Here is a 27,835-nt window from a genome sequence, read left to right as displayed (position 1 = left end):
GGAATCCCAGAACACCAGAATCCCAGAATTCTAGAATCCTGGAATCTCAGAATTCCAGAACCCCAGAATCCTGGAATCCCAGAATCTCGGAATCCCAGAATCTCAGAATCCTGGAATCCCAGAATCCCAGAACACCAGAATTCCAGAACCCCGGAACCCTAGAATCCAAGAATCGCAGAATCTCAGAATCTCAGAATCCCAAGTTGGAATCCCAGAATTTCAGAATCCTTGAATTCTAGAATTCTAGAATCCTGGAATCTCGGAATCCCAGAATTCTGGGATCCCAGAATCTCAGAATTCCAGAATCCCAGAATTCCAGAATCCTGGAACCCCAGAATTCCAGAATCCCAGAAATCCAAAATCCTGGAGTCCCAGAATCTCAGAATCCCAGAAGCCTGGAATCTCAGAATTTCAGAATCCTGGAAGATCCCAGAATCGCAGAATTCCAGAATCCTGGAATCTCAGAATCCCAGAATTCCAGAATCCTGGACTCTCAGAATCCCAGAATCCTGAAATCTTGGAATCCCAGAATTCCGGAATCCTGGACTCTCAGAATCCCAGAATTCCAGAATCCTGGGATCCCAGAATCTCAGAATTCCAGAATCCTGGAGTCTCAGAATCCCAGAATCCTGGAATCCCAGAATCCTGGAGTCTCAGAACCACAGAGTTCCAGAATCCCGGAATCCAAGAATCCTAGAATTTCAGAATCCCAAGTCGGAATCCCAGAACACCAGAATCCCAGAATCCTGGAATCTCAGACTCCCAGTACCCCAGAATCCCAGTACTCCAGAATCCCAGTACTCCAGAATCCCAGAATTCCACAATCCCAGAACCCCAGTACTCCAAAGTCCCAGATTCCCATGGACACCAGTAAGAAGGTGCATGACAAGATGGAGGAAGCAGGATTTTGTCACAGATTTACGGAACATGGCGAGAAGAGTGGATTAAAACCTGGTTCCCTTCTTTCCGTGCCACTGAAATGAGCACCCCGGGATGGGCGAGGTTGGAGGGACCCTGGGGGTCACCGGTGCCACCTCTGGGTCCCCCCAGAGCCCAGGGATTGTGGGATTATATTCTGGAATGTCCCAGGGAGGAGACTCCAGCCCCTCTCTGGGCTCTGCTCCAGCTCGGTCCCTGCCCAGGGCAGAAGTTGTGCCTCCTGTGCAGGGGAATTGCTGGGCTCAGGCCCTGCCCGTGGCTCTGGGGCCATTGCTGGGCCTGGAGCAGAGCCTGGGCCTGCTCTGACCTCTGCACACAGGGACAGACACAGGGACAGACACAGGGACAGCCAGGGACAGCCAGAATTCCCAGAATTCCCAGAATCCCTGGGTTGGAAGAGACCTTCAAGGCCATCGAGTCCAGCCCAGCCCCAACCCCTCAACTGAACCCTGGCACCCAGTGCCACATCCAGGCTTTGTTAAACACACCCAGGCATGGGGACTCCACCACCTCCCCAGGCAGCCATTCCAGAACTTTCTCACCCTTGCTGGAAAAACCTTTTCCCTGCTCTCCAACCTGGATTTCCCTTGGTGCAGCTCGAGGCTGTGTGCTCTGGGTGTGTCAGTGCTGCTGGAGAAAGAGCCCAGGGCCAGCTGAGCCCAGGCCCCTTTCAGGAGCTGTGCAGAGTGAGGAGGGCAGCCCTGAGTCTCCTTTGCTCCAGGCTGAGCACCCCCAGCTCCCTCAGGGCTTCCTCACAGGGTTTGTGTTCCCAGCCCCTCTCCAGCCTCCTTGGCCCCTCTGGATGTGCTCAGTGTCCCCAGGTCCTTCCCAAGCTGAGGGGCCAGAGCTGGGCACAGCACTCCAGGTGTGCCCTCAGCAGTGCAGGGACAGAATGACCTCCCTGCTCCTGGGACAGACAGGGACACACAGGGACAGACACAGGGACAGACAGGGACAGACACAGGGACAGACACCGGGACAGACACCGGGACAGACACAGGGACAGACCCAGGGACAGACACAGGGACAGACCCAGGGACAGACCCAGGGCCAGGCAGGGCTGAGGCCCCTCTCTCTCCCTGGGGCTCCTCTCCAGGCTGAGCAGCCCCAGCTCCCTCAGCCTTTCTTGGGCACGGAGCTGCTCCAGGCCCTTGCTCAGCTCCAGGAGCTCCTGGCCCTGCTGTGCTGAGGAGCCAGAGCTGGACACAGCAGCCAGAGGTGCCCCCAGGGCTGGGCACAGGGGCAGCATCAGCCCTGACCTGCTGGCAATGCCCATCCCGATGCACCCCAGAAGGAAAAACATCAGTGCACAAAAGCTGCATCTTGACTAAAAATCAAATCATGAACCGAAATCTCTGTAAGAACGTCCACTAAAATCCTGGAAGTCCCTGACCTGCCCCATCCATTTCCTGTTACCTTCACCTCTGGGGTTCCTAAAGCAATGCCAGCAGCCCCAGAGACCCCCTTTATTAATCTCCTCATCCCATTAAGTCTCTCTTAAGTGAAGGTTCAAGCAACCAATCAATTTTCTGTCTTGGTACCTGCATTCCCAATCCCTGAACTCGCTCTTAAAGATTCCCTTTTTGCCATCAGCCTGGTTAAGGGCCTGCACTCTACTGAGGGATGTTAATACAGTGAATTATAGATGTACACACATGAAAGCAGGTTGTGCTGATAACCCCAGGCACCACCCTCCCAGTTCTTTTTAATAAAAAGTGGAGAAAAGCATCCCTGGAATTGCATTTTTATGGCCCAATTTCAGTACCAAGAGGCAGACCCAGCTCCCAGCAAAGTTTGCATTTCCAGCTGCTGAATCAAGGGCCTCAAACAATATTTCATTTTGAGGATATCTGCTTTCCTTCAGTTTTCAGGTTTCCCAAAATTAAACTGGAACGGGTTGGAATTGAACCCATAAAAAAAAGGAGCAAAGTCTTTCCTGCTTTCCAAATAAAGAGGGCTCAGGAGCTGGTAGCTTGGCATGGGGAACTGAAGTGGTTGAAGTTAATCTGGTGAAAATCTGCTGCAAATAAACGGGAGTTGCTTCCCAACTGGGAATATCCGTGAAGAGATTTCCAGGCAGAGCTGCTTCAACACAAAAAACCCGAAGAGTTTTGGGTCCGCACAGTTTTCAAGCCAAACAGGATCCCCCAAATCACTGAAAAGCAGCTCAAAACAACACATAACCAGGGCTGTCGGCGCCCAGTCCTCCCAGCGCTTCTCCCACCAGCGATTACTTTCCATTTCTGCTTTTTATGGTGTGAGAAAACACATTTCAAACATGAAAACAGTTATTAATTGCAGCCAGCCCCTGCAGGGCCAGAATTATGGTGCAATAATTCACACCTCTCCGCGCAGTCAGTCACGAGCTCTCCCGTCCCCTTCCCTCCCGCCTCACACCCCATTAAGCACCGACTATTGAACCATCATCTTTCGTGCCTCGTCTTGTTTTATTGCCCCGAAATCGCCGCGTTCTGCGGGCGCTCAGCAGCTGTAATTAACAGCTGTAATTAACCCGTGCAGATGTTGCGCAACCTTTAACGATTTAACCAAGCGCGCTCTGGGGGGAGGGACGGGGGTGAAAAAAACTACCGAGGAGAGCGGGTCTCCCCTTCGCGGGGTGCTCGGGCTGCTTTCCCGGCTGTTTCCCGGCTGTTTCCCAGCTGTTTCCCCAGATGTTTTCCCAGATGTTCGCCGGCCCAGCTGTGCCCGCGGGGTGCAGTTACGCGCTGTGGCCGCTGGGTGGCGCTGGCGCTCCGGGCAGCGCCGGCCCCGCGGAACCCCCGGACCCCCCTGAGCCCCCCAAAAACCCCCCGGACCCCCCTGAGCCCCCCAAAAACCCCCTGAGCCTCCCAAAAATCCCCCCGAGCCCCCGGACCCCCCCGAGCCTCCCAAAACCCCAAAACCCCCTGACCTCCCCCGGACCCCCCTGAACCCCCCAAAACCCCCTGAGTTCCCCTGGACCTCCCTAATCCCCCTGAGCCCTCCCGGATCCCCCTGAGTCCCCCAAAACCCTCCTGAGCCCCCTGAACCCTCCTGAGCCTCCGGACCCTCCTGAATACCCCCGGATCCCCCTGAGACCCCCCTGAGCCCCCTAAACCGCCCCCAGAACGCCCTGAGCTCCCCGGACCCCCTGAACCCCCCCCCCCCCGGACCCCCCTGAGCACCCCAAAACCCTGAGCTGCAGCTTCCCAAGCCCTCACAGCACTCTGGGAATGGCTCCTGCTTGTTCCCAACCGGGAATTGCACAAAAATGCATCCCTGCAGCTCAGGGCACTGTGAGGGTCCAAGAGTGGGATGCACAGGAGGGGGCACGGAATGATGGAATCTCCTGAGTGGGAATAAACCCCCAGGGATCCCCCAGTGCCAGCCCTGCCCTGCCCAGAGCCCAGCAAGCCCAGCCTGGGCATCCCTGGCAGCGCTGGCCAAAGGCTCCTGGAGCTGTGGCAGCCTCGGGGCCGTGCCCATTCCCTGGGCAGCCTGGGCAGTGCCAGCACCCTCTGGGCAAGAACCTTGCCCTAAAATCCAACCCAAATCCCTCCAGGCCCAGCTCCAGCCTTCCCTGGGTGCTGTCCCTGTGCCAGAGCAGAGACTGGAGCTGTCCCTTGGGACAAACTGCAATCCCAGTGAGTCTCCCCTCAGTCTCCTTCCCTCCAGCTGGACAATCCAAATCCCCTCAGCCTCTCCAGGATGGTCCCTCCAGGCCCTTCCCCATCCTCCCAGTCCCTCACCCAGGTGGATCCACCCAGACCTGGAGCCATCCCTGCTCAGCAGGCCCTGCCTGGGCAAGAGGGACAAACAAACACCTGCCAGGGACAGGAGCCTTTCCTGTCCTTTCCTGGGTGTGACACAGAGCAGAGTTTGCCTCCAAAGCTGTTATTGACAGCCCAGGACAAAATGCAGAGTAACCTGACCCACTGAATGGTGTCGTGCTCAGGGTAGGGGGTGCAAGGAGGAGATCTAAGGTCCCTTCCTTCCCAAACCATTCTGTGATTGTGAGAACTTCCTCCACACCTCAAGATGAAGGGTGAAAGCCTCTGCCAAAAGCACAGCACAGCTCCTGAGCTCTCACAGGGCACTGGAAAACTGCCCCAAAGCACAGAGGATGCAGAAATCTCTGGGACATAGAAGCAGAAAGTCCTGGGATGGTAATTCCACGTAATTCTGTTTTGGAGGGAGCACAATGTAAAGCACACCTCATGGAATCCCAGAATCCCAGACTGGTTCGGGTTGGGAGGGACCTCAAAGCCCACCCAGTGCCACCCCTGCCATGGCAGGGACACCTCCCACTGTCCCAGGCTGCTCCAGCCCCAGTGTCCAACCTGGCCTTGGGCACTGCCAGGGATCCAGGGGCAGCCTCAACTTCTCTTGGAAAAATGAAAGGATCCCTCCAAAAACATTGTTATCCTGCCAGCCCTAGGAAGCCACAAATCAGCAATTTTCAGTGGGTGATTCATAAACCCCAGGTCAGATTTTAACTTGAGGCCACAGCAAAAACCCCCTCCCTATTTCAATGTAACAAACAAACCAACCACACCACGCTGCCTAAAGGGAAACCCCCACAAGATCTTTGTATCCTGACCAGAAAATGCCTCGTTAAAAGCTCCAAACCCAAAGCAGGTGACAGATCCTGGGGCACCAGGGGCTGTCAGGGAGGTGTGGATGTGGCTGAGCCCTGCTGTGGTTCTGGAGCATGGGGAGAGCTCTGTGTGTCCCCGTGTCAAAAATAGGTTAGAAACTGTTGTAAAATAGCTGATAGATTGTTAAGCACGTACTGTTAGTTGGTTATTATATTGTAAAAGGGGTTAAAAGGTAGTTATAGGAAATAAAGTACTCGAGGTACCATCACACACCTCAGTAAAGTGCACCAGAGCCAGCCCTTACAGAACTGTAATGGCCAATCAATTAAATCACCTTAAACCTTCATGCAAATGAAGGATCCAAAAAGAGACCAATCCAAAGGGACTAAGAACAGGATAAAAAGGGGCTTCTGACCCAGGGAAGCTGTGCAGCTCCACCTGGGACATCACTACAGGCCTTGCAGCATCCTCGAGGGAACGCTCCTGCTCAGCCCGGGGCCGCTGGCTTCAGGCCTTTCTTTTATTGTAATAAACGCTGAAATCACTTAAGTACCGGGAGCCTGGTCTCATTTTTAACATGTACTGTTAGTTTGGTTACTGTAAAAGGGGTTAAAGGGTAGTTATAAGAAATAAGGTACTCAAGGTACCATAACACACCTCAGTAAAGTGCACCACGAGCCAGAGCCAGCCTGGACAGAGCTGTAATGTCCAATCAAGGCCTAAAACCTTCATGCAAATGAAGGATCCAAAAAGAGACCAATCCAAAGGGACTAAGAACAGGATAAAAAGGGGCTTCTGACCCAGGGAAGCTGTGCAGCTCCACCTGGGACATCGGGGCCATCGCTGCTGAGCAGTCCCAGCGCCGGCGCTGCTCCATCCTCGAGGGAACACTCCTGCTCGGCCCGCGGGCCCTCACGCTTTAGGCCTTTCTTTTATTATAATAAAAGCTGAAATCACTTTAGCACTGGGTGCCTGCTCTTGCTTTTATCACCCACAGGTCACACACTGCTGCTGCTCCTGCTGCTGCTGCTCCCGCTCCCAGATCCCGGCGGGATCCCGCGGTCCCGGCAGCTGCGGGCAGCAGCAGCGGCAGGGTGGGAGTCAGGCTGTGGAGCGGGCGGGGAGCAGGTACACCCTGGAACGGGTCTGACTGCTGCCTTCATCCCCTCTCATTGCCTTCATCCCCCTCTCACTGCTGCCTTCATCCCCTCTCATTGCCTTCATCCCCCTCTCACTGCTGCCTTCATCCCCTCTCATTCCCTTCATCCCCCTCTCACTGCTGCCTTCATCCCCTCTCATTGCCTTCATCTCCCTCTCACTGCCGCCTTCATCTCCCTCTCACTGCCGCCTTCATCTCCCTCTCACTGCCTCCTTCATTTTCTTGCTCCCATCTTCATCCTCATCTCACTGTCGCCTTCATCCTTCTCTCACTCCCTTCATCCCCCCTCACTGCCACCTTCATCTCCCTCTTACTGCTGCCTTCATCCTCCTTTCATCCCTCTTTCATTCCTTTCATTCTCCTCTCATTCCCTTCATCCTCCTCTCACTGCCACCTTCATCCTCTCATTCCCACCTTCATTCTCCTCTCATTCCCACCTTCATCCTCCTCTGATTCCCTTCATCCTCCTCTCACTGCCACTTCATCCTCCTCTCATTCCCTCATTCTCTCACTGCCTTCATCCTCCTTTCACTGCTATCTTCATCCCCCTCTCATTCCCACCTTCATCCTCCTCTTATTACCTCATTCACTCTCACTGCCACCTTCAACCTCTTCTCATTCCCACCTTCATTCTCCTCTTATTCCCTTCACCCCCCTCTCTTCCTGCCTCTTAAACCACCCCTGCCCTCTCCCCCTGTGGTTCCCTGCCCCAGACCCCTCCTCCAGGTGATTTCTGCCCAGCCAGGACGGGCAGAGGCGGCGCGGGCAGCCCCGAGCTCTGAACCCTTCATCATCACCCGCTATTTCCGTCCCATAAAATCCCCCACCCCATCCCGGCACGGCCACAGCAGTGGCGAAATCGCCGCTGCCGCCGCTGCCAGGCTTTTCTCTCGCCAGCTGCACAAATTCCTGTCACTCACACGCAGCAAAGCCCAAAAGCGGCTCCGCAGATCCGGCCTGGAGCGGGCACGGGCTGGGTGGGAACTGGGAACAGCCCGGGGGTGCCACCCTGGGGGCACACGAGAGAAGAGCCGGCTCCTGAATTGCCCTAAAGGCTTTTCTGGGGCCGGCATTTGTCCCCTTTCCCCTTTCCTTGGTGTCTAATAAATCTAATAAAATATAAAAAATATATAATATATTAAAATATATAATACATTAAAATATATAATACATTAAAATATATAATATATAAAATATAAATCTGTACATCTAATCTGCATTACATTTGCTAATCTTTCCAAAGGGAAACTTTTTTTTTTTTTTTCTGGTGTCACTTTGCCTTCTTCCCTCGGAGTGTGAGGCAAGGAACACTCTTGACTGGGCTTGTTCATTCACAGAGGTGTCTTGCCCAATCCAGGAAATGACCTGTGAGCACAGAAATACTCCGTGTACTTTTGAGCTCGGCAGAAAGATGCCAAAAGCTGCCCTAAAAAAAAAAATAAAAATTCCAGCTTGTCCTTTCCTCCTCCCCTGCTTTTGCCATCACCTCGTTTCTGTCTCTGCCTCTCTTCCCGCTCCTTTCCCCGCTCCAGCAGCTCCAGGTGGAGCAGTGGGAAGCACAAAAAAATCGGGAAATGATGTGGAATGACTCGGAGCTCCTCTCCCTCAGAAGCCAGGCATCCAAAATGACTCAATCGCCCTCTCGCTGCCTCCCTGGGGACGCAGCAAATCCCAGCACAGTGAGCGAGGTGTGGCATTGCCGGCAGCTGAAGCAATTAGTCATTAGCATAAATAAGGGGGACTTTCCAAAAGTCCATCCCGGGCAGGGCAGCGGCCGCACAAGGCTGGCATTCTCGGGGCTGGAAAATTACCGAGCCAACTGTAAAATTCCACCAGCGGCTCCTTTTTGCCCCCGCGGCTTCGGTCCCCCAGCCTGTGGCACCGGGGGCACAGCGCGGAGCCACCCCCGGGCTCCGCAGGGAGGCTTTGCCAAGGGTTTCTCCTTTCCAGGGGAATTTTCAGGAGAGGAGCTCCGTCCCTGCTGTCCCCGAAGCCCCTGTGGGGCTGCTGACAGGTGGCAGGAGCCCTCCTGGCTGGCAGTGACGGTGACAGACGCGGGGTGGGAGAGGCTCCCAAATCCCCGGCCATTCCCTGGGTGAGGGATCTTAGGCGGGCACCTCCCAGCCTCAGTGTTTGCTTTCGTTTTATTTCACTGCTCCTGGAGTTTTGAGAAGGCTGGAGGGGTTTTGGAGCCTCTAAAAAACCTTTGGGATGGGGGAATGAGGGAATTTTCTCCCCGCTGAGGCATCACCTCCCGAGGTTAAGCAGCCAAACATCAGCCTCGAGCACAAACCTTCCAAACGAGGCGGCTGAGGCTGTTCCAGCTGCGCTGGTGAAGATTTTTTTTTTTTTTTTTTTTGCCAGCTTTTCTTTCGAAAGAGCTGCCAGGGAAGGAGGAGAGTCAAAGGAGTGCATCCCAATGAGTGTTTTTAAAAAATTTCCATCAATCTCCTCACATCCGTGACAAGGAAGTTGGTGCTGCAGTGACAGCAAGATATTTGGAGATGATTGAGGGCAGCAGGAGAAAGCGACCGGGGATGTTTATATAGATAATGTTCATCCCTCAGCAGCTGCCTGAAGGAGCTGCTCAGAGCTCTGCACCCCAAAGAAACCCGCAGCATTCTGTGGGGTGCCCTAAAAACCCCCTGCGAGCACCAGCAGCAGGAAGCGCAGCCAGTGCGAGGAGCGGGATTTCACAATCGCAGCGCGGCTGCTGCCCCAGCAGGTCCGTGCACAAACTAAAAACTGCTCGGTGAAACACAAACCATCCCTCTCCTCCTCCTGGGCACAGCAGCGCTGACAGCCCGGCTCGGAAAGGCGAGTTCAGCCAATTAAGGATGCACTCATTGTTCTTTGTCTCGCAGGTGTGAGTCAGCCCGAGAGCTGCAGGTATTTGTTCAACACGGAGACTCCGTCCCACCCCCATCCTCCTCTTCCCTCCCCGCTCCGGCGAGGAATGAGAAGAAGAATTAAAGAATTCAGCCTTGACCTTGCCCGGCTGCCGGAGGAGCCGCCAGACTCGGTGTCGCTGCCGTGTCCCGCCCTATCTGAGTCTGTCCCGAAGCCCAGACGGACAGCGGGACCCCAGGGACACGGCACGGGGATAACGGGGACAGCTGATGCCACCCCTGTGCCCTCCCGGCCGGTGACACCCGCGCCCCTGTGCGGGAGGGCACAGGGTCCCCGGTGACCTGAACGGGGACAAGGGGATGGCACCTCCTGGAGGGGTCACTGCTGTCCCTCGTTGTGCCCATAAATCCGCAGGGAGAAATGCAACCTCTGCCATCTGCGGGGGGAATCACCTGGGGGAGCTCCCCCAGTGCCAAACCCTGCCAGGTGACACCTCCTGTGCCTCCAGCTGCCAAACCCTGCCAGGTGACACCTCCTGTGCCCTCCTGTGCCTCCAGCTGCCAAACCCTGCCAGGTGACACCTCCTGTGCCCTCCTGTGCCTTCAGCTGCCAAACCCTGCCAGGTGACATCTCCTGTGCCCTCCTGTGCCTCCAGCTGCTCCAGGGGGATCCGGGATCCCCTCGGATCTGCAGGGGAATCACCTGTGGGAGCTGCCCAGGTGCCAAACCCTGCCAGGTGACACCTCCTGTGCCCTCCTGTGCCTCCAGCTGCTCCAGGTGCCACTCGCTGCTGTCCCTGAGCCGCTCCAGCCCCGGGAATGGCTCCCGGCTGATGAATTCCTGCTGCCCCCCAGGAATTGCTGCAATCCTGGTTGGAGCTGGAGCACGGGAAGGGCAAGGCTCGGCTTCAGCTGAGTCACAGCACGTGGGAATCACCTGGTGTCACCCCAGGCAGGCAGAGTTCACCCACAAGCACAGCTCGGGGAGATTTATCAGCTTTGTGCTGCTCCATCCCCGTGCCGGGCTCAGGTGGGGGCAGCGCTCAGGGAAATGAGCCCGGGCAGGGAAATCCTGTGATGGATTGGACTCCTTGAGCCAGGTCTCATAAGCTTTGGCAGATTTATATCACACCCAAGATAGCTCAGCTACCTTAGAAGGCATAAAATCAGCAGGATGGCTTCTGTGGCAGTGTTGGGAACAAAAAGGTTTTAATAAAAGGCAAAATAACAAAACTCTTAACAGAGAAAAACTGAGCCAGGTGCAAGAGGTTCTTGCTCCTGGTAAAACACCTCACAAAAGCCATTGGTTTCTTTGTTCTCTTCTTTTTCTAGTAAATTGCTCAGGTGGGACTTTTTGGCTCCTGTCCAATTAACTACCCTTGAGTTTGAGGTGAAGTCCCCCAGGTCCTATGAGATGCCTTTTCACCTAATCCAGGAAAGAAACTTCTGGGCTTATTTCCTTTCTAAGGAGACAAAGGAGAGTTCGGTCACTCCGCCAACAGAGGGCACATTGCTACACTGGTGCCCTGGGAACAGAGCCTGAACACGAGCTGCTAATGGTGAATAAAGTGAAATAAAGCTGTCTCTGCTGGCCCAGCCCACCTGAGAGCTCCACTCCGGAGGTGCCGACCTCGGAGCTGCCTGTCTAGACTGCAGACTTTGCTGCCAGCAGGGCAGAGCAGACACTTGTGGGGTTCAAGTTGTTTCACCCTAAGGGAGACATCCCAGCCGAGCCAGGAGGGTGAATCACAGCCCGGGAACAGCTGCTTTTCTCCTCGATGGCAGAGATACCCTGTGATGACTGTGTCAGACACAGACACACAGTGCACAGATGGCTGCAGCTCATTGAAATGAAATCCCAGCCTGGACAGACCTCAGAAGTTTCTCTGTCATGGGGTCAAGCGGGACTAAAGGAAATGGAGAGATATTCCCTGAGCCAGCACCTGGAAGTGCCACTGAGTCACTGCTTGCAGACATGTGCTTAAATCATGGAATGATGGAATCTCCTGAGTGGGAATAAACCCCCAGGGACCCCCCAGTGCCAGCCCTGCCCTGCCCAGAGCCCAGCAAGCCCAGCCTGGGCATCCCTGGCAGCGCTGGCCAAAGGCTCCTGGAGCTGTGGCAGCCTCGGGGCCGTGCCCATTCCCTGGGCAGCCTGGGCAGTGCCAGCACCCTCTGGGCAAGAACCTTGCCCTAAAATCCAACCCAAATCCCTCCTGGCCCAGCTCCAGCCTTCCCGGGGTGCTGTCCCTGTCCCAGAGCAGAGATTGGAGCTGTCCCTTGGGACAAACTGCAATCCCAGTGAAGTCTGACCTCAGCCCCCTCTGCTCCAGCTGGACAATCCAAATTCACACAACCTCTCCTCGTGTGGCCTCTCCAGACCCTTCACCATCCTCATGTCCCTCCTTTGGACACTCTGAGAGCTTTAAATCCTTCTCATATTGTGGTGCCAAAGCTGCACTTCCCTCTCCTGGGCAAAGCTTCCAGAGCCATGGGCTGCACCTTTTGCCATGGCAGGGATGGGATGAGATGAGTTTTAGGGTTTGGGGCTGAGCTCCAGGGCATCAGGACCCTGCTGCTCCTGTGAGGGTGTCCTGATGCCCTGGAGCTCAGCTCCAAACCCTAAAACTCATCTCATCCCATCCTCGCCATGGCAAAAGGCCTTGAAACCAAGAATTCCTGTCTTTCCTTCATGAGATCCTTTGCCTGTTAGAATTCAGAGATCCGTAAGCTTTGTTCAAAATTAAAAAAAAAAAAAAATAAATGGAAGCATGTATTGGAAAAGAGGTGACTTTGCTTTCATACAGAATTTCTGTCATGGAATGGTTTGGGATTGGAAGGGACATTAAAGATCAGCCATGTCCATGGCAGGGACACCTCCCACTGTCCCAGCCCCAATGTCCAACCTGGCCTTGGGCACTGCCAGGGATGCAGGGGCAGCCCCAGCTGCTCTGGGCTGTCACAAGTTCCTGTCACAGTAAAACATTCCCAGCTCTGGGTCTGCAATTCACACAAATCCGGGGCTGGAAGCCCCTTGGATGTGTTATTCCCTCTGGAAAATCAATGCCTTGAAGAAAAGGAGAATGGAATGAAGGAGTTTCTGCAGCTCACTGGGGGATTAATGGGTGAACACAACGTGGCCTCAGGGGTCTCACAGGTTGCTCCTGATGCTCTGAACTAATTACTCCACATCCAAGTCCTTTAGCCTAAAGATAAACAAAAAGTCCTCATCAATCTTTTCTTTTCCACTTTCACTGCTCCCTCCTCTTTTCCAGCATGAAAGCAGTGGAAGAAAAACTTGCTCTCTGGAGCTTACAGTCATTTTATCCCCCACCAAACACTGACCTTGATGTGAACTAATTAGGATGGCAATAGATTATGAATAGGAGTGGGTAAGGTGAAGTTTTGTCAGTACAAAAGAGGCCTTTGAAGATGACAGCCATTTCCACTTTCATGATGCCATCCCAAGTGCTCAGAAGAAAGCCTAGAAACTAATAAAGGAGAATTCATCCAGGGGCACCGAGTCAGCCCCCAAACCCTTGTTCAGGATGGCAGACAAAAATCTGCTTGGATTCTTTTAAATCCCATCACAGATCAGGATTAAAAACAACTTCTGGTAATGAGCAGATCTCTGATGATCTAAAGACACCCTGGCTCATTAGACTGAGGAAATAAGTGACATTTCAAATGCAACCTTCATTCTTGAACAGCTGAGGTCACCTTGAGAGAAATGCTGCTGCATGAAAGCTCTCTGCAGAGTGCAGCTCTGATTTACAAGGGGAGGTGAGGTCTTCTCCACGTGAACATCTGTTTGTACAGCCAGCCTGCCTTAGCACCAAGCACAGATTGGGCTTGAAAAGGCAGCTGAGGAACTGGTTATGGTCCTAAATGAAACCAGACTTGTTGGAAGCTCTCCTAAGGGATCTGCTCCCCAAAATCTCCCACAGGCTGATTTGAGATCTGCAGAACTCAGATGGGAAATGAGCCAAGCCCAGAAGTTTGTGCTGAAAGCCCCAGCCCAGAGCCTTGTCAGGGGCACTCAGGCCAGAAATCCATTTAGAATCCCAAAGAGAAACTTTGCTTCCTCTCCAAAATCCCTCAGCAGCCCCTTCCAGCCAACCCGTGGCCACGGGAGGTGACAGCAGGACCTGTCCCCTGAGCCACCCTGGAGCTGAGGGCTGGAGGGGCCCAGCCCAGGGGGGAAGGATGGGAGGAAGGCCAGGACTCATCTCCACACTCACAGTGCGGGATGAGGGTACAAGGCATGCACTGGGACCAGCCAAGCTGGAACATCTGCTCTGCTGGACTAAAGGAAATGTCCTTCTGGATTTCATGGAATGATGGAATATCCTGAGTGGGAATAAACCCCCAGGGACCCCCCAGTGCCAGCCCTGCCCTGCCCAGAGCCCAGCAAGCCCAGCCTGGGCATCCCTGGCAGCGCTGGCCAAAGGCTCCTGGAGCTGTGGCAGCCTCGGGGCCGTGCCCATTCCCTGGGCAGCCTGGGCAGTGCCAGCACCCTCTGGGCAAGGACCTTGCCCTAAAATCCAACCTAAATCCCTCCTGGCCCAGCCCCAGGCACTCCCTGGGTGCTGTCCCTGCTCAGAACAAGCCGGTTCTAAAGCTGAAGGGGAAGGGAGCAGGAGCTTTGAGGGTCCAAGTGCTTCTCTCTGGTGTTTCTGAAGGTGACAAAGAGAAAATCAAATCAACCCACAGAGAATGCCCTCAGTGTCCTTCCAAAGCAAGGTGCCAAAGGTGACAGCCCTAAAGAGGGCTGGGAATGCTCAGGGATCAGCCAGAAATGGCCCTGGACACAAACTCTGCCTCAGGCTGCCCCAGAAAGGGGATTCACCTGTCAGTGATGCTGGGAGGAGACCTGGGGGCAGCTGCTGATGTCCCAAGTCCTGGACATTTCCCTGCCCCTTCTCCTGGAGCTTTTCCTGTGGGAAATGTGGGACAACCAGACAGAACCCCCAAATCCCCGGGGCTGGCCCAGCCCTGCCAGCCCATGCAGTGCCAGCTGTGCCCCGTGGGCACCCTGTCCCCAGCCCAGAGCACTCAGTGCCACCTGCAGGGGACACCTGCAGGGCTGGGCACTGCAAAGCTCCCTGGGCAGCCCCTGCCAAGGCCTGAGCTCCCTTTCCATGGGCAAATTGCTGCTGCTGTCCAAGCTGAGCCTGCCCTGGCCCAGCCTGAGGCCGTTCCCTCTGCTCCTGTCCCTGTTCCCTGGGAGCAGAGCCCGACCCCCCCGGCTGTGCCCTCCTGGCAGGGACTTGTGCAGAGCCACAAGGGCCCCTGAGCCTCCTTTGCTCCAGCCCCAGCCCCTGCCCAGCTCCCTCAGGGATTCTCCAGCCCCTGCCCAGCTCCCTCAGGGATTCTCCAGCCCCTGCCCAGCTCCCTCAGGGATTCTGCAGCCCCTGCCCAGCTCCGTTCCCTGCCCTGGACACGCTCCAGCCCCTCCAGGGCTCTCCTGCAGGACCAGAACTGCACCCAGCCCTGGAGGGACGATCCCTGCCCTGCTTCCCAAAATGTTGTGTCCTTCCATCCCTCTCCCAGCTGCAGGTTTGTGTGCAGGGAGGTGTGAGCAGCAAGGGTGGAGTGAGGAATAACAGTGTGGAAGGAAAGTTGTAATCCTGTAGAGAGCAGAGGTGTCAACACATGTCAGATGTTGCAAAATGTCCTGGTGTGGAAGAAATTCAGTAATTCCCAGTATGAACCAACAAAGTGCTGTTGTTTTGCCAGGCTGAGGAAGATTTCTTTTATGGAACAGGAAATGCTGGATGTTTTATATAAATAGGAGTTTCACTTTCTTTATTAAACAACTTCAAAACTGACCTTTAGCTACCAAAACCTGACCTTTAGCTACCAAAAACTTCTGGATTTGAAATGCCCAGCTTGCTAAATTTTTTTTTTTTTTAAACACAACCCCATGACCAGCCTGTCTGCCCCAAAATATCCTGTAAAATTCTGGTTCTCCCTTAGCAATTCTGAGCCTCTGAAACATCAAAAAGTTTTTAGAAAGTCAGCTGAGCACATCTGAACTGCCCCCAATGTGCTGAGCAAGGCAGTTTTGGGCAGCTGTGGCAAGGAGAGTCCTCTTTTACTCTGAGTAAAAGCAACTTTTCCCATTTCAGAAACCATCTCAAAGCTAAACCTAATCTTGATATGTAAGCAAATATTATTTAAATAGGGGTAAGAGCAAATATTTTTTATGTTTAATGTAAAAACCCAATGCAATGGCACAAAACCAAGGTTACTGTTGTTTATATTGGGGATTTGCTCAGGATGGAAAAACTTCAAAAATTGAATTATTATTATTGAATATAAATATTTTTTTTAACATCTGCATTTCCAAAATTTAAAAAAAAAACCCAGCAACATTTGGAAACAATTAGTTTGAATTCACCCATAATTCTACATTTACTGGTGTTGTTTTGCAGTTGTTGATATTTTGAGGCCGCCAGAGAAACAAAACATCACCAAAAAAACCCAACCCTTTGTTTATTTGTGCAGCTCTTTCATCTGGTTCAATTAAGATGCTGCATTACTCATTTTTTCCCCACTGTGATCCCAAAATGATTTTGGAGCTGCATTGGCACCTCCTGCCAGGGAATTAAATAGGAAAGGGTTCATCCCCCCATCCTCCAGTGTGGGGATTTTGGAAGGAATTTGAGAAGGGACTTTGGAGTTGTTTTAATTATATGATTTATTTTTTTTTATTTTCTATATAGATAGGAAGGGTGAATTTGGCTCACATCTTTACTGCATGGCTTAGAAAGTCATAAGACTTCTAGTTACAAGACTTTTAAAAGATTTCATGATTAATAAAACACTGCTGGCAAGGATATTTATGTTTTTGACTTAATCTTTAAATATTTCATCTTATGGATTCATGCTACAGAGTGAGCTCTCTTAGCTTACAGCCTTTCCTTTCCTTTCCTTTCCTTTCCTTTCCTTTCCTTTCCTTTCCTTTCCTTTCCTTTCCTTTCCTTTCCTTTCCTTTCCTTTCCTTTCCTTTCCTTTCCTTTCCTTTCCTTTCCTTTCCTTTCCTTTCCTTTCCTTTCCTTTCCTTTCCTTTCCTTCTAAATTTTTGTGTCTACTTTTGCAACTATTTTTATATTTTCTATATCTCACACTCTAAACCTCTAAACTTCCTTCTACTTATTGTGTCTCTACTTCAAACCACAAATCCACATTCTCACTTTCAGCACCTAAATTTGGAAACCTTTTCAGGGCAAATCTTGTGTTTCATTCTAAGCTTTAGCGTACAAGCCCTGAGAATTCCCTACATTTCCAGTTCCAACTCCAGCAGCTCTTCCCATGCTCCCCCCTCTCTGAGCCAGCCTGAACCTCCAGATAAGCCCAGCCTGAGACACAAGGAGGCAAAGCCAGACAAACACCCGGGAAATGTTGGAAGGATTTGGGCCCCGAGGCAGAAATGCTGTTTGTGGAGGCTGGAGGAGCCCCTGGAGCTCCCCAGAGCCCAGCAGAGCTGGAGAGTGGCCCCCTCTGGCCTGGGAGAGCTGTGCTGAGATAACATCGAGCTCCTGTCTGCCTTTCTCACCCGGGGCCTTTTCCTGCTGCTCCAGCCAAGGCGCGCAGGCACGGGCAGCAGGAGCTCTGCCATCTCTGCTGCTCCTCACACAGCTCAAACCTCGTGGTCCTGCTGGAGACCACCCCAGCAGGGGCACAGCCTCAGCTGGGCCAGCAAGGAGAGCAAAAAGTTGTGTTTTGGTGGAATTTGGGCCTTTTCCCATCTCCCTGGGCATGAGCAGTGTGGAGGCGCCTCCCTCTCCTTTTTCCCTCCCTACTTTTCTGCTCAAGGAGATGTTTTGGGGCAAAGAATGGAGGCTGCAGGAAGAATGGCACAGTCAGAGAATCCCAGGATCACTGAGGTTGGGAAAGATCTCCAAAATCATCCAGCCCCAGCTGTGCTGTCACCTTGTCCCCAGCCCAGAGCACTCAGTGCCACCTGCAGGGGACACCTGCAGGGCTGGGCACTGCAAAGCTCCCTGGGCAGCCCCTGCCAAGGCCTGAGCTCCCTTTCCATGGGCAAATTGCTGCTGCTGTCCAAGCTGAGCCTGCCCTGGCCCAGCCTGAGGCCGTTCCCTCTGCTCCTGTCCCTGTTCCCTGGGAGCAGAGCCCGACCCCCCCGGCTGTGCCCTCCTGGCAGGGACTTGTGCAGAGCCACAAGGGCCCCTGAGCCTCCTTTGCTCCAGCCCCAGCCCCTGCCCAGCTCCCTCAGGGATTCTCCAGCCCCTGCCCAGCTCCCTCAGCCCCTGCCCAGCTCCCCTGCAGGAACAGGAGAGGTTAAATGGAAAAACCTGCCCAGGACAGGTGTGCACCCCCTGCCTCCCTCTGCCAGCAGCTCAGCACCAGCAATGACAAAGCAGAAAGGGGAGGAAAAAGTTCTTAACCATTTCAGCTTCCACAGGAGGCACCTCTAAGACATCTGTGCTGCAGAATGAGAGGACAAAGAGTGGCTGAAGGGAGAGCACAAGGGCAAGGATCAACAAGCAAAGTAAATATCTGATATTTAATCTAAACCTACTCTCAGTCTGAAGCTGTTCCCCTTTGCCCTGTCACTCCATTCCTTGTAAATCATCTCTCTCCATCTCTCCCTCAGGTGTCTGCCCCAGATATTCCTCTAAAATTCTTCTTCTCCCTTAGCAATTCTGAACCCCTGAAACATCAAAATTTTTTAGAAACTCAGATATATTTTCCCACACAGAAAACAGGGATATGCTCCATCCCAGCCTGCCTGGTGAGGAGACAGCACTCCCTCAGTCCTCCCTTTATTTTTTTTCCTCCTTCCTAGATGAAACAGAAGCGGGATGACAGCCCTTGGTGGAGATGTGTGCAACAAGGCCCTCATTGTCTCAGCCAGGTGTGAGATTGGGGCTGAGTGGGTGCCAAGAGCCCCGGTATCAGCGCCAGCTCTGCGAGCCGCAAACACAATCCCAGCCCCCTGAAATCCCACTGCAGCCAGCCAGAGAATCAACAATTTAAGGCTTAAGACACACACACACCATAAATCAGAGAGTATGTACCAGCCAAGCGTCAGCTCCTTGGGCAGATGTCTGTGCTCATCAGACCTGGCCTCGCTGCCTGCTTGGAAACATTTTGGGTTTTTTTGTTTTTTTTTTTTTTCCTCTCAAGATGAGAGGCTGGGTGGAGCAGCCGGCTCAGACACATTTCCATGTGCCCTATCTTGCCCTAACAGCCCTCCTCTCTCTGCTGGCTCTCTGCAGGCAGCTCGCCTCGTAAAGTCTCTTTATTCACAGTGCAGGAGGGAAGGAATTACATCTTGGGGAAATGTTTAATGTACAAATACAGAAATCACATGGACATGCCCTCGGTAGGCACCACCCTCCTGAAACAAAACCCTGCCCTGCCATGGGAGTGTGGGAGCTCTGAACATGATCAAACAAGCACAGGGATTAGCACAGCTGTTTGTCTTTCTTTTTCTTTCTTTCTTTTCTTTCTTTTCTTTCTTTCTTTCTTTCTTTCTTTCTTTCTTTCTTTCTTTCTTTCTTTCTTTCTTTCTTTCTTTCTTTCTTTCTTTCTTTCTTCCTTTCTTCCTTTCTTCCTTTCTTCCTTTCTTCCTTTCTTTCTTTCTCTCTCTCTCTCTTTTTTCTCTCTCCTCTTTCTTTCTCTTTTCTTTTGCTCCTTCTTTCTCTTTCTCTCTTTCCCTATCTCTTTTCCTTCCTTCCTTCCTTCCTTCCTTCCTTCCTTCCTTCCTTCCTTCCTTCCTTCCTTCCTTCCTTCCTTCCTTCCTTCCTTCCTTCCTTCCTTCCTTCCTTCCTTCCTTCCTTCCTTCCTTCCTTCCTTCCTTCCTTCCTTCCTTCCTTCCTTCCTTCCTTCCTTCCTTCCTTCCTTCCTTCCTTCCTTCCTTCCTTCCTTCCTTCCTTCCTTCCTTCCTTCCTTCCTCCCTCCCTCCCTCCCTCCCTCCCTCAGGTGCCATCCAGGTGCTGGAGACCACCGTGGGCACAAGAGCCTGGCACAAACACCCAGGGATGGGTTTCCCTCACTTGAAATGCCTCCTTTCTCTTTCCATGGAATCCCAGGTGCTGGCCCAGCCCTGCCAGCCCATGCAGTGCCAGCTGTGCCCCGTGGGCACCTTGTCCCCAGCCCAGAGCACTCAGTGCCACCTGCAGGGGACACCTGCAGGGCTGGGCACTGCAAAGCTCCCTGGGCAGCCCCTGCCAAGGCCTGAGCTCCCTTTCCATGGGCAAATTGCTGCTGCTGTCCAAGCTGAGCCTGCCCTGGCCCAGCCTGAGGCCGTTCCCTCTGCTCCTGTCCCTGTTCCCTGGGAGCAGAGCCCGACCCCCCCGGCTGTGCCCTCCTGGCAGGGACTTGTGCAGAGCCACAAGGGCCCCTGAGCCTCCTTTGCTCCAGCCCCAGCCCCTGCCCAGCTCCCTCAGGGATTCTCCAGCCCCTGCCCAGCTCCCTCAGGGATTCTCCAGCCCCTGCCCAGCTCCGTTCCCTGCCCTGGACACGCTCCAGCCCCTCCAGGGCTCTCCTGCAGGAGCAGAACTGGGCCCAGCCCTGGAGGGGCTCTCAGAGCCAGCACAGGGGGACAATCCCTGCCCTGCTCCTGCTGCACACACAATTCCTCATCCAGCCCAGCTCCTGTGGCCTCTTGCCCCCCTGGGCACCCCTGGGCTCGTGTCCAGCCCCTGTCCCCAGCACCCCCAGGGCCTTTTCCTGCCAGTCCCATTTTCCCACTTTTGTCCCAGTTAATACAAGTGCTCACTTTTATGCTGAGTGGCAGAGCAGCTCCTGTTTGCTGGTGGATTCTCTCGCCCATGAACTAATTAATCCTGAATTCAAATTTGCCAATGGTTTTGCATGGAAAATTACACGTATTTATGTAGCTCTCAAGGATATCAAAGGATATTCACTGTGCTTTGAGCAGTTATTCACAGGTTGCAGGATGAGGAGCACTGTTTGGATGTGGGCTTTGGAAAATGAAATTCACCTTTATGCAATGAGAGCTGAAAGCATCACCAGTGCTGCCCTTGCTCAGGCAGCTGCAAAGCATCACCCCAAGAAAATCAAGACTTCCCTTTCACTCAGGGTTGCCTTTCCTACGGGCCACAGGATGCAGCAATTTACAGGAATTATTGCCATGCAAAGGAATTTTGGTTTCATTGGTTTTTCTTGGTGTTGATCATCTGAATTTAATTTGCAAGAAGCTGAGAGAGCCCAAATTGGCCAAGTGATGTGTTAAATAATTTATAATTGTAATTAAACATGCAAAAGGCCAAGAAGGAGTGGGATTGTTCACCTGCACAGGAGAAGCTTTGGGCTGAGCTCAGGGTGGCCTTGCAGGGCCTGCAGGAGCCCCAGGAAAGCTGGAGAGAGACAATTTCCAGGGGATGCAGGGACAGCACCCAGGGAATGGCTGCCAGTGCCAGAGGGCAGGGCTGGGTGGGATCTTGGCAATGAGGAATTGTTCCCTGGCAGGGTGGGCAGGGCTGGCATGGAATTCCATCCCTGGATCCCTGGCAGTGCCCAAGGCCAGGTTGGAGCAGCCTGGGACAGTGGAAGGTGTCCCTGCCATGCAGGGGTGGCACTGGATGATTTTAAGGTTCCACATCCAAGCAATTTCTGACAGAAGATGACAACTCCAATAGTTCCTGCTTTCAATTATTTCTATTTCCATCCCATTCTTGTGCACATGACCAAAGACATTCCAAACATCTCTCTGGGTAAATATCCCTGAAAATTCCTGAAGCTGAGCACCAAACCCTGGAAGAAAACCGCCCCAGAATCCCTGATATTGAACTGAGCATTTCACCCCTCACAGACAAACCAAAGCAACCTCTGACACAGACCTGGGAACTTCTTGCTGGAAATCAAACCCAACCTGAGAGCAAACCCTCGAATTTTTAATGGCCCTCTTAAACATCCTTCTGTTTTTCGATGCCTTTAAGAGAAGAGCTGTACAAATAGGCTGGGGATGGTCAGATGGAGCCAATTTGATTATCTAATGTGCACTTCCCCAGGTCATTGACTGCACATCCCAGCCCATTGTTCCTCAGCTGTGAACAATCCCTGTTTGTTGGGGTCATAATAGGCTGAATACACAGGCAGAGCTCAGGATGAGTTTGCTAAGGGTGTTGTGTGTACTCAGCCACATAAAAGGAGCCCTGTGAGCGCTGGCACCACGTGGGTTCCTCAGGGAATGATCCTGTTGGATGCCATGTCCTGCTAAAGGCCTGGCAGAGGAGGATTTGAAAGGAGCCCCCCAAGACATGGATAAATCCCAGAATCCCAGAATTAAGGGTGGAATAGACGTCTAAGATCATTCCCTGTGTCCTGCCCCTACAAGCCCTGGAAATTGTCTCTCTGCAGCTTTCCTGGGGCTCTTTCAGGCCCTGCAAGGCCACCCTGAGCTCAGCCCAAAGCTTCTCCTGTCCAGGTGAACAATCCCACTCCTTCTTGGCCTTTTGCCCCAAGGCTGGTGCCCACCCAGCCCAGAGCAGGGAGTGCCATGTTCAGGCCTTCCTTGGACACCTCCAAACCTCCCTGGGCAGCCCCTTCCAAGGCCTGACTGCCTCTTCCAAGAAGAAATTTTTCCTGATTATCCAACTCAACCTCCCCTGGCACAGCTTGAGGCTGTTTCCTCTCTGTCCCTGTTCCCTGCGAGCAGAGCCCGGCCCCCAACAACAGCTCAAGTTTGGAGATGTTCAATTCAGAATTTGAGGGCCAAGAACATCTTGAATTACAAAATCCAAGTGGCATCTTCTGGCACCTGGGCAGCACCAGGTGAAGGAGAAGCTGTTTTCAGTGGGTGTTTGTTTTTAGGGTAAGGAGCCCTTATTTATTTATTTCTTGTTTGTTTTATTTACCACGGAAGGTAATTTGAGCTCTGCTATCCAAACCTTGGCGTGTTCTGCCAAGAGGGGATTAAAGAGGAGAATGCTGGGGAAAGAAAATGGGTTTGTCTGTAAAGAACTCAGATTTGATTTACCAGGGTTTTGCAATCAGTGCTTTTAATCTTCCTCGTGATTGGGACATTCAAAGGCCAAGAAAATGCTTTGAGGGCCAGTGGAGAACAACCCCAAACATGAAAAAACCTCAAATGTTGAATGCTTGCCATCCAAACTACAGAATCATGGAATGGTTTGGATTGGAAGGGACCTTAAAGATAATTTTGTTGCAACACCTTCCACTGTCCCATGTTGCTCCAACGGGGCCTTGGACACTTCCAGGGATCCAGGGGCAGCCACAACTTCTCTGGGAATTTTATTCCAGGGCCTCCCCACCCTCATGGGGAACAATTCCTTCCCAATATCCAGTTTAAATGTGCCCTTGGGGCAGGCAGAGATATTTACTTTAAACACCTCCAGGATGAGATGAGATTAACCTTGGGAAAGAGCAGGGAGCCAGACTGAGGTGTTTCCATGGGAAAGGAAGAGCTCCAGGAGACAGAAATGCCCCTTGAGGTAGAGCTGAAAGATGCTGCCCCAAAAACAAAGAGGAGAGCAGGGAGAGGCTGCACCTTGCACGGGTGAGAGAGATAAAGGAGCAAGGAGTGAGCCCAGGAAATTCTCTGGGAGAATCCTGGCAGGAAATTCCTGCCCTGGGTCAGAGATCAGCTCCACTTTCCCAAGGACATAACGGAGAAGGGCTCAGGGAGTGGAAGGGGATCAAACCAAACAAACCAGAAGGAATCGCTGTGCAAGTCCAAAACTGAACTGGGAATACTTGTCCCTGCCTGCTAGCTCTGCTCTCAGGATCCATCAGCTCTCCCGTGGTAAAAGACATGGACTGATTAATGAAAATAAAACTGTGCCTGGGCATGAGCTGCCCAATTTTTGAGCCGCCTAAAGAATCAGGGAGAGGGTTTTCCAAAGGCAGCTCCATAGCTGGGACTGGTTTCTCCATGGTTTAGATGCTTGGACATCTCTAAAAATCCTCCTGAAACACCTTTCTGCTTCCTGAGTTTTCCTAAATGCTCTGTAAAAAATCAAACTCTCATTTATTTGCCAAAAAAATCATGGAATTAGTGTCAAAACATAGAACAAAATACAGATCTCTCAACTTCTCTGCTTGAAACCCAAGATTTCCTTTTTGTTTCTTGGAGTTATCCTTGAGGATGCTCTGTGTGGTGGGAAAAAGGTGGGAAAAAAGCAGAAGAAAAAGTTGGTGGAAGTGCAGGTGTTGCTTGGGGACTGAGAACATATTTGTTGCTTTTTCAATCCCAGGAAGTGCCAGGCATTTGGAATATGAAGATTTTTATCTCAGATATATCGACACTTGGAAATCTTGCAGATTAACCACCATGACATAACTCTTTCCATTAGTTGATGGAAAAGCCAAACAATTTCAAGCCTTTTTTTTTAAATTTTATTTTCCAAGCTGGATGTGAGGCTCTTGAGCAAGGCTGAGCCCCTGGAGCTGGGAATGGTGCTGGGAACACAGGCAAGTGTTGAGGAATTGGATCCTCACCTCGCTCTGCCCCGTGTGGGAGCTGCACCAAGGGAAATCCAGGCTGGAGAGCAGGGAAAAGGTTTTTCCAGCAAGGGTGAGAAAGTTCTGGAATGGCTGCCCAGGGAGGTGGTGGAGTCCCCATGCCTGGGTGTGTTTAACAAAGCCTGGATGTGGCACTGGGTGCCAGGGTTGAGTTGAGGGGTTGGGGCTGGGCTGGACTCGATGGCCTTGAAGGTCTCTCCCAACCCAGGGATTCTGGGAATTCTGGGAATGAAGGAGGGACAAATCCATGGCTGAAGGGAAGGGATCCTGGAGGAGCTGGACAGATCCCAGTGCTGGAAAGGCAATGGAGGCTCCAGCACAGGTGGGATTTACCCAGGGAAGTGCTGAGGACCTGGAGGTCCATGTGGGAACTGGGAGTTTGCAGGGAAGGAGGAAGATGATTTCCTCATCCAGAGCAGGATCCCAGTGGAAATTCCCACTCCAGGAGATGGAAAGGGATCCATTAAAGGGGATTGTCCCTGATTAGGATGGACAAATTGTGGTGGGGAAACCTTCTGGAGGTGGAGAGAACATCCAGAAGTGCTGGATCCAGCCTTAAGGAGCGGAGCTGAGAAGAAAAGTGACGAGATCAGGCAGCACTGGCTGGACATTCCAGGGAGTGTTTTTTGGGAATGGAGAGGTTTGCAATCCAGTGGGAAGGGGATGATGTGCTGGGAAAGCACCACATGCTGGGTGAAACACCAGAGTGTCCAACGGGAATGGAATTAATCAGTTTTTAACCTATGGCACAAGGGGAAGAGCTGGGAATTCCCTGATCCTGGGAACCTCTGGATCTGTTAGGGAGCTGTAAGCATGCCAACCCCAATGCCCAAAACCACCTGAAAATTGCATTTTCCAGCAGCAAAATGTGGGGGCAGAGTGACAACCCCATCAATTCCCTTCTGAAACACTGCAAATTCTTCTGGTTCTATTAACACACGGCTTATGGGATGAAATTAAAAACGAAAATATTAAAAAGTGGGGGTTGATCCAGGCAGAGAAGGAACAAAACTTGGAATTCCCTGGCTGTAATTCCTGGTTTCAGTGCTGCCCTTGACTCTCCTCCTGCTTTTCACGGGTTCCTGGGAACCCTGATAAACCCAGGCTGTGTTTTTTTGTCCAGGATCCTGATAGCAAGGACCTTGAAATGTCCCTTAAACAAAGTGTGGTGCACCTGGAGAAAGACAAAAGCCCGGCTCGTAACAAAATAATCCCTCAGTCCTCGTGTTTGGTGTTAATTCAAAGAGCTGAGCTTTAAATGATCTCCCTTGCTTTGTTTTCAGGGCTAATTCTTCCCTTCAAGAGCTGTCAGCAATTTTATCCCAGCCTCTCGTTTCCAGGGATTTTAGATTTGGTCATAAAAGTGGGAAATTGGACATCTAAGGTTACAAAATTTGCTTTAAAAAAAGCAAACTCAGGTAATTTAAAGGTTATCAAAGCCTTAAAAAAGAACCAGAGGTGTAGCTTAAAGTGATTATTTGTTTCCCCTAGAGAAAACAGCTTGATTAATTTATTTTTTCAATAAATAATTAATAAATCCCCAAGTGAAAACATCTAAACAGTTGGAAACTAATGAAGAATATTCAAGGCCAGGTTGGATGGAGCAACCTGGACCAGTGGAGGTGTCCCTGGTTGGTTTTAAGGTTCTTTTCCAACCCAAACCATTTTTTTGGTTCTGTGATTCTATGAACATTTTTTTGGCTAATTAAAAAAAAAGTTATTTAGTGGCACCTTCTTGGATGATATTCCTAACCCCATTTATTTATGCAATTTATTAACTCCACATCAATGCCTCCACAAGAATCTTCTGGGCCTGAATTTTTAAATATTTCTGTTGGCCCCTCCAAAAATTCTGCTGTAAAGGAACCTTATGTTCATAATTTTTTGGAATTACCCACTCTAGTTAACTTTAACCACTGTAAAAGTAAGAATTGTGGATTTAGTGTCTGGTCCATGCTGGTGTTGGGAGAAACTCGACCTTAATACATATATAATACATATATAATACATATATAATACATATATTGCATGTTTATATTTATATTTATATTATATAATAATAGAAATATATAATATTTTGATTTATATATATTCATATTATATATTTATCAATATATTATATATTATGAAAAATATATAATATAAATAATATAAATATAAATATAAATATAAATATAAATATAAATATAAATATAAATATAAATATAAATATAAATTCTTTTCAAGGCTCTAAAGCCCTCAGCACAGCTCACATGGCTCTGCCTGTTTTTTATTTTCCCCTCACACAAAGGAAGGGGTGAGTTGAGGTCAGGATCTCCTTTTTCTGTGCATGGAGGTCAAATCCTTTGACATTTTACACTCAGTTCTGGCATGAAATAATCTCTCAATTTAAACCATGTGGTGGAAGCTTTTCCTCCCCTCCTGTTCCCCTTTGTCTGGGAATTGGCCATGGTTAAAACTTCCAAGGGAACAGGTGGATGTGGCTCCCTCCTTGTGATATGAAAGAAGCATAAAAATTCAATTAAAGCAATTTATGGGCTCTGAATTCAACTCTTAACGTGGATTCATATCTGTGACACAAAAGGTTTTGTTCTTTTGATTTTTATACTCTTTATATTATTCTTTTTATTGTTCTTGATATATTCTTTTTATTATTCTTTATTCTATTTATTTTATTTCTATCCAAACAAAAGGTTTTATTATTTTTATTTTTATATCCTTTATATTATTCATTTTGTTATTCGTTATATATTCTCTTATTTTCTTTATTCTATTTGTTTTATTTGTATCTGAACAAAAGGTTTTATTTTCCCATTAGAGGCTTGCTAAAATAGGAAGTTAAAATTACCCTCAATCCTTTTCTAGCTGAAAACCTCAACAAATAAACAGTGGTTTAGTGGCATGGCAACCTGCCCCTAGCAATCCAAGAACTGCTCTGAGATGTCTATTTTAGTTTTGGGGTTTTTTTTAAAGATAAGTGGGTTTGGATGAGTGGAGGAGCAGCTTGTGGTTCCTACTGGTGGGAGTTAAAGCAAAATTTTGGGATACTGCTTGGAATTCAGCAATGGATAGGGGTTTGGTTCTTTAAAAAGCACTTTGTGCTCTCTTTGGTGAGACAGTTTCACCAGAAATGCTCCAGGGTGCAAAATGGGCAGGAAGGTGTGAAATGGGATGTTCAGAATTGTTTTGGTTTTCATGGAATCCCAGAATCCCAGACTGGTTTGGGTTGGAAGGGATCTTAAAGATCATTTTGCTCCACCCCTGCCATGGCAGGGACACCTCCCACTGTCCCAGGCTGCTCCAATGTCCCCAGTGTCCAGCCTGGCCTTGGGCACTGCCAGGGATCCAGGGATGGAATTCCATGCCAGCCCTGCCCACCCTGCCAGGGAACAATTCCTCATTGCCAAGATCCCACCCAGCCCTGCCCTCTGGCACTGGCAGCCATTCCCTGGGTGCTGTCCCTGCATCCCCTGGAAATTGTCTCTCTCCAGCTTTCCTGGGGCTCCTTCAGGCCCTGCAAGGCCACCCTGAGCTCAGCCCAAAGCTTCTCCTGTGCAGGTGAACAATCCCAGCTCTCCCCTTCCCTCTCTTGTTTTGGAGGCCTCTGGTCTGAAACTGAATAACCAAAAATAATCATAAAAAGAAATGAAATACCCCAGCTCACACAGGAGACAAACCCTAATCCAACCACACTTTGATCACCAAGGGAAAATTGATGGTCCTGGAGCTTTGTCCCAACCCATCCCTGTTTTCCCTGCTGTGATAACATAACCCTGAAAAGGTGAGCCCTGAACGTTAAAATGTGATAGCAACAGACAAACGAGAGAGGC

General features: G+C 51.1%; 1 protein-coding gene across 6 annotated transcripts in view; it reads right to left on the bottom strand.

Moving 5' to 3' along the window:
- RUNX1 (RUNX family transcription factor 1) overlaps positions 1 to 27,835 on the bottom strand; it is a 178,419-nt gene that overhangs the window by 9,026 nt on the left and 141,558 nt on the right. The gene's annotated exons all lie outside the window — the stretch shown is intronic.

This window comes from Molothrus ater, chromosome 2 (genome assembly GCF_012460135.2).
Source record: "Molothrus ater isolate BHLD 08-10-18 breed brown headed cowbird chromosome 2, BPBGC_Mater_1.1, whole genome shotgun sequence".
NCBI lineage: Eukaryota > Metazoa > Chordata > Aves > Passeriformes > Icteridae > Molothrus > Molothrus ater.
The sequence above is the reverse complement of the archived record's forward strand: the minus strand, read 5'-3'. Positions and strand labels throughout refer to the sequence as shown.